This window comes from Elephantulus edwardii, unplaced genomic scaffold (genome assembly GCF_000299155.1).
Source record: "Elephantulus edwardii isolate Elephantulus edwardi_28Jun2011 unplaced genomic scaffold, EleEdw1.0 scaffold00124, whole genome shotgun sequence".
In the NCBI taxonomy this organism is placed as follows: Eukaryota; Metazoa; Chordata; class Mammalia; order Macroscelidea; family Macroscelididae; genus Elephantulus; species Elephantulus edwardii.
Genome location: NW_006399874.1, coordinates 743,340 through 750,532, shown reverse-complemented (window position 1 = coordinate 750,532; position 7,193 = coordinate 743,340). Strand labels below are relative to the sequence as shown.

Genomic DNA, 7,193 nt, shown 5'->3' with positions numbered 1-7,193 from the left:
GAGAATTTGAGGACAAGTGTTTAAGTTTCACACAGGCAGCTGACAGCCAAAATTATGTGGGGGAAGAGCAATCTGTTCCCAAACTTCATGAGTACTATATACTACAAAGTAAAGAGGGAAAAATCATCAAGAGGTAGACAATTCAGGAATAAATTATTAGACTCTAGAAGTCACCATCGATGGAGTTAGATAAAGTTTTTGAAGAAATAAGGTTTCCTATGTACCCGTTCACATTTCCTCATCCTTCTCAACCTTTCATTATAAATCATTCTGGCCAATTTTCATTACTGCTTCAGGGCAAAGACTGACTACCTGGGAAAACGAAAATACCAATGGAGTCAAGTGTTTGGTATTTCAGTTTCAAAACAATAGGCTCTGGCATAGAGACAGAGATGATTTGGTAACATGCATTCCTTGAAATGGAGAGAGAGAAAATTGGAGAGGAATACTGTGAGAGTGAGGTACTTGGGAAGCAAGAAGGGCACCAAACACATTGTCCATATAGTGGCCACTAGCCATGAGTGACCACAAAGTATGTGAGATATTATTAGTCCAAATTGAGACAAGCTGAAAGTATAAAAATGTATACAAAATTGCAAATACTAAATCAGAAAGCAATGTGAAAAGTTTCAATATCTTTCACATAATTAAATATTGAAGTGATAATAGTTTGGATACAAGGGAAGGGAAAAGATCCAGTGTGAAAAACAATGTATATGAACTTTGTAAGTAAATAAGTATAAAATAAAATTTAACAAATTTAAAACATATTTTAAAAATTAATTGCACCAAAACAACTATGAGATATCATCTCACCCCAGTAAGAATATAAAAATTTAACAGAACAGCAAATATCAAATATTGGCAAGGTTGTGGAGAAACTAGAATCCTTATTCACTGTCAGTGGGAGTGTAAAATGGTGCAACCACTGTGGAAGGCTGTATGGCACTTTCTCAAAAAGATGGAAACAGAAATACCATTTGACCCAGCAATTCCACTACTGGGAATATACCCCAAAGAAACCATAACTTCCATGCAAGCAGATAAATGCACACTCATGTTTATTGTGGCTTTGTTCACAATAGCAAAGAGTTGGAAACAATCCAAGTGCCCATCAACAAACAAATGGATAGAGAAGTTCTAGTATATTCACACAATGGAATACTATGCTGCATTGAAAAATAAGGAACTCATGAAATATTATACAAAATTATGACCCTGGAGGACATTATGCTGAGTGAAATATCTCAGTCACAAAAGAACAAATCTGGCATAGTGCCACTTTTGTAAAATGGGACTGACATAGAGTTTGGAGGGAGACTTGGAAAGATGGGATAAATAATGTATAGTGCACTGAAACAGATGAGGGAGAGAACTGTTTAAAAGGGATGGATATATGATTAGGTGGTATTGTCATGACAGGAATCCAGAAGGAAGGCTGCATAGTGGAGTGGACTTGAGGGGAGGGATTGTATAACAATGAAAGAATTTTTCTTTCACTTTTCAAAGACAAGAGCAAATTGAGGGGGCGGAGTGGACAGGGAGAAAAGTGTAATAATGAATTAATGGAAATCCAAAATCTCTGTAAACTGTAATTAAAATTTTAAAACAGAAAAAATTCATTTCACTTATTTCTTACTTTTTAAAAGTATGGCTACTAAATATTTAAATAGTCATCCTAAATAAATCTAAATAAACACATTAAAGTAAGAAAATAATTCAATGGAAAAAATAAATATTTAGATGAATAAAAGCCACTTTTAATCAAGTTTAATTGATGCAACAGATACAAGAATAGCAACAATATTAAGTAAGAATGGTGTAGGCAATGGAATACTAGGCAGCTTGCAGGAGTAATGAGTTTGTAAATTAGTACGTAACATGGGAGGGACTGAAGAGTGTTATGCTAAGTGAACTTAACTCAGTCTCATAAAGATAAATACTGTATAAGACCATTATTGTAGAATAAATATGAGGATCCAAGGGGGAGAAGGCTTATCACACAATTTGATGAGTGGAGTGAGGGATGGGTAAAGGAAAGGGGAAAGATCCAGGGTGGAAAACAATATCTACCAACTTTCTGAGCTTGTAAACCAGTATAATAATTTCTAAAAAATGGTGTAGGAACACAGTCTTTGATTCTGTAACACAGAGAGTTGCTAAGAATCAGAACTGATTCAATGACAATAATAGTCAAAAGTAATGTAATCTGAAATAACAGTACTGATTACAAATGTAATTAGATTTAATAATATTTAAGCAACATCACAGCAAAGTTTTCAGGAATACAAGGAAATGGCTAACTAAAGAACATTTTTTTGAAGATATCTTTTATTGATCTTTATACAAAAATTCCATTAGGTTACATTCACATACATTGTATTTTATACAATCTTTCATTTACATTGTATTTCATATAATCATTAGGAACATTTTAATTAAATATCAAAATATTCAGATAAATCTAATACCCATAACTCACTCAAATTCAGTCATAGCTCCATATTAATGCTTTATTGAGTACCTCTAAAGTGTCAGGCAACATCATGATAAAGTAAGAAAAGCATAGTTTGTGAATAATTTCATTTTACTAGGATCCATAATCAACATCCATGATAATAGTAGTTAAGAACTCAAAAGACATGTTGTATTGGGAAAATCTGCAGTCAAGGACCTTTCCAAGTGTTAAAGAGCAATCATAATGAAGATTAAATAAGGTACACCTAATCCAAGTCGTTTATTTTCAGATGTTTGCTATGCATCTGAAAGTTGAACAGGGAATAAGGAATACATAAAGAGTCAATGCCTTTGAATTGTAATGTTGGAGAAGTGTATTAAATATCCCATGGGCTATCAAAAGAACAAACTTGTCAGAAGTCTGTCTGGGAGGAAGTGCCATCAGATTGCTCTTCAGAGGCGAGGACAATGAAACTTCATCTTACATACTTTAGGTATGCTGTCAGGTGGGGTGAGTTCTTAGACAAAGACATCATACTGGGAAAGGCAGAAGGTCTGAGAAAAATGGGAAGACCTTCAGCAAGATGGATTGACCCAGTGAGACCATATCAATGAGCTCAAGCAAGGCAGAGATGGTGAGAATGGTGCAGGATAGGGTGGGATTCAGATCTGTTGTTCATATGGTCACTGTGAGTTGTAGTAGACTCAACGACAATAATCACTGAGTGATGTAAACAGTTAATGTCCTCAGCAGTTAAACAAATAGATATTTTTAATTGGTTTTCATTCAATTATTCCTAAACATTTTCTTTTATAACAATTAATCACAATTGACCAATTCCCTTTATCACAACATCTCAAGTCCTCTCTGCACCTTGCCCATCCTTTTGTCCCACCCATTCATTCATCCACTAATCTCTTCTGTCCTAGCATTTCTCCCTTCTCTTTCTCCTTACCCTCCTTTCCTTCTGTCTTGATCTCTATTTGATCAGTTATACATGTCCTGTTACAAGTTGCTAATGAGAATATACATATATTGTCCATTTGTCCATTCATTCCAGGTTGATCCTTCCTGCCCCTCATCCCTTGCAATGTTCATTAGCTGTCTGTTCTCTTGCTGATCTCTTTGTCCCCCTGCCTGGATCACCTGTTTATTTTCAGCTTAGGTCTTATACAGAGCATGCCTTTTGTAACTGAGCTATTTCACTCAACAAAAATGTCCTTTAGACATTTTAGACATGTTATGTAGTGTTTCATGAGTTCTTCATTGTTTTTTAATGCTGCATAGTATTTTATTGTATACCACAATTTCTCTAGCCCTTTGTTTGTTGACAGGCACTTGAGGTGTTTCTTTCTCCTTGCTATTGTGAATAACACTGCAATAAATAAAAATGTTCATATATCTGCTTACTGGAAGCAAGAGTGGTATCCACTTCCTAAACAACATGCCTCTGGAAACTTTATGAGCTTTGATAAATGTCAATAGTTGTAGAGGGGCTTCAGGCCTGTTGTTCACAGGGTTGCTATGAGTCGTGCTCCACTTGAAGGCAATCAACAACAACATGTCTGTTTATGTCTCAGTTCCAATTTACTTAGAATATATTCCCAGCAGTGGAATAGCTCTATTTTCACATTTTTGAGAAAACATCAAACTGCCATCTATAGTAGTTATACCAGTTTACCTTCACACCAGAAATGTATGAGAATTCTATCTGCATTTATTTGTTGTCCTGTTAAACTTTGCTATTGTTCCTGGCATGAGATAGTATCTCATTGCTGTTTTGATCTGCATCTCTTTAATTGCTAGTTGCCAATGATTTCATCATGCTTGGATTCACAATCAACATTCTTGGTATCAGTAGTCAAAACATTGGTTTTATGCTTTAGGCCAGGACCAATTTGGCATCAGCCGTGATATCCCTGGTGCCAGTCTCTTCTAAATCCAGTCTGAACATCTGACAGTTCTCTATGTACTGTTCTAGTCATTTTTGGATGATCTTTAGCAATATTTTGCTTTGTGTGTGATATAATGGCATTGTCCAATAATTTCCACATTCTGTTAGATCACCTTTCTTAGGAATGGGAACAAAACATGGATCTCTTCCAGTCAGCCAGGCAGCTGCTTTCCAAATTTCCTGGCATAGACAGGTGAGCACGTCCAGGGTTGCACCTATCATTGGAAACATTTCAACTGGCATCCCATCAATTCCTGGAACCTTTGTAAATTTTTTTTAAGTTTAAATGCATTTTCTTTTTAGACAACCTAGGATATTTTTTCCTTTAAAAAAAAAAGTGCCCCTGCTCCACATAAATGAAGGTCAAAATTAAAGGAAGAGCTCAAGATGATAATATCAGTCCCATTTGTCTAAATCCTGATGTGTTGATGAAAAGCAGCAGCCAGATAAGATGACAGGTTATGGATCCAAATAAGTGCCAAATTTGTTAACATTTCTCCATTTCTAAACCATCCTTAAAGAATCATGTACGGAGTCACACCATCCTCACGGTAGTCCAGCAGAGCAACCATGCCATCTGGATTCATATTTTCACCAATAAAGAACTGGTAGTTTGTGAAATTAGGAAAGATGTGCTTGATCTGTTCTGCGGTTGCTGTGTCATAAAAGGTGTTCTCTTCCTGGTTTCTGTTCTTCAGTTTGCCTTTGATTGATTTCATGTAATCCTTGATATACTCCTTGTAGGCTTCTTTTGTGAAGCTGGTTTCCTTCAAGTGATGGTTCATGACAATGTCAACACCAGTGATTACTGTGCTTTTTCGATTCCTTCTCAATCAGTGCCTTCAGCAGAGGCGTTTCCACCAATGAGCGAGTCAACAATGTTAACCTCTGTCCTACTGACCATATTAACCTCCACCTCCAGGCACAGTCAGTCTGCCATCTCCTGGTTTTTGTAGATGTTGGAGAACATCTCATTGTGGCTGATGAGGTCCCGGTAGATGATCATGATGGCAGCAAGGAGACTAACGGCGGCACTAGCTGAGCAGGAGCGGGAGCTCTGAGCCAGCGCGGTGCAGCCAAAGCTGCAAGTGGGGGGAGGGGGGTAAGGAAGGGAATGGAAAAGGCCAACTCAGCCACTCCCCGACCTCATATCTTCTGCGCCTCCTGAAGAGCCACCCAGATGCACAGCTGCACGGACCTTACTTTTGGCCAATCCCTTCAGTGCAGCTTGAGCTTCTTCCTTCATTACTATTGGCTCTTGATCATACGGTACTTCCTGAAATTTTTCAATGTCAGCCTTTTTGTTTTGCTTTGTACAGTGACTGAATGTATTCCTTCCATCTTCTTTTGATGCTTCCTGGATTATTCAAGATTTTGTCGATAGCATCTCTCAAGTATTGCAGCTCAAGGCTTGAATTGGTTTTTCAGTTCTTTCAGCTTGTGAGTTCTTCCCTTTTGTTCTCCAATTGTAGGTCTCTACACAGTCTCCTCCCACGCCCCCCCCACCCGCACCTTTTTTTAAAAATTAAGATTTTAACTAAAATTTATAAAGAACTTGGGTTTTCAATCATTCATTGTTGCACATTTTTCTCCCTGCCTTCCCAGACTGCTTTTTTCTTTGGGGGAAAATCATTGTTATACAGACCTCCCATCCCACGGTCTCTTACTAGTAGTTTGCTTTGTCTTCTAGAGCTGCTTTTGAAATTTTCTGTTTAGTTCTTTTACTTAAGTTTCTTCCCTTTGTTTTAGCTTCTTGACACCTTAGTGCAATTCTCAGGGTCTCTTTTGACATACATTTTGGTTTTTTCTTTCTCTTCTGTAATGACCTTTGATTCTCTTCATGGATGATATACTGTTGTGCTTCCCCCCCCCCCCCCCCGCCCCCTTCTTTTTTTTTCTTCTTGTGCCGCTCCTTCTTTAGTGGAACATTGCGGAGCATCTGGTAGATTTGAACCACACGTCTTCAGAATTACAGCGCAGCTTCTTGCCACTAGGCCACCAGGATGATATACTTGATGTCATCCCATAATTAATCAAGCCTTAAGTCATTGGTGTCTAGTGCTTCAAAACTATTTTTAAAGTGATTTTTAAATTCAGGTGGTATAAAAGGAAGATCATCTTTTATTTCTCATAGACTTGTTTTAATTTTGTTCAGCTTCAATTTAAACTTGTGCACGGGTGATTGATCGTGTGTTCCACAGTCATCACCTGGCCTAGTTTTGACTGTTGATACTGAGTTTCTGCATTTTGCTGAATTCTTTTATGCATTACATCTGGCTCATCCACTTTACTTTCTTTATGTAAAGGACTTCCTTTAATATTTCTTGTGGGGTTGGTCTTATTTTCAGAAGTTACTGATTTTCTGAAAATGTATTAATTTCTCTTTTGCTTTGATGGATGGTTTCATTGGATACAAGATTCTCAGCTGGCAATTATTTTCTTTTGCTCTTCTGTATATATGCTCTATTTCCTTCTTGCTTGAATGACTTCTCTGAAAATTGGAGCTTAATCTAATAGGTTCTTCTTTGTAGTTGACTCTTGCTTTTAGTATTACTTTTAGTATTCTATCCTTGCTTTTGATTTTGGAAATTTTTACTACTTGCTATTTTTCTTTTGGGATCTATTGTGTTAGGGGTTTTCTGGATTTCCTGAATGTATAGTTATTAATTTTTCATAAAACCTGAAAGTTTTCTTCTAGTAGCTCTTCTACTACTTTCTCAGTGCTTGTTTCCTCCCCTCCTTCTGTTGTGGAATTCCATTCACACATGTTATTTTTTTTTT

The 7,193-nt window shown here is 36.9% G+C and overlaps 1 pseudogene; it reads right to left on the bottom strand.

Annotated features, from left to right (window-relative positions):
• Positions 1-4,899: 4,899 nt before the first annotated feature.
• Positions 4,900-5,418, bottom strand: LOC102844110 (annotated as a pseudogene).
• Between the last annotated feature and the right edge of the window lie 1,775 nt (positions 5,419-7,193).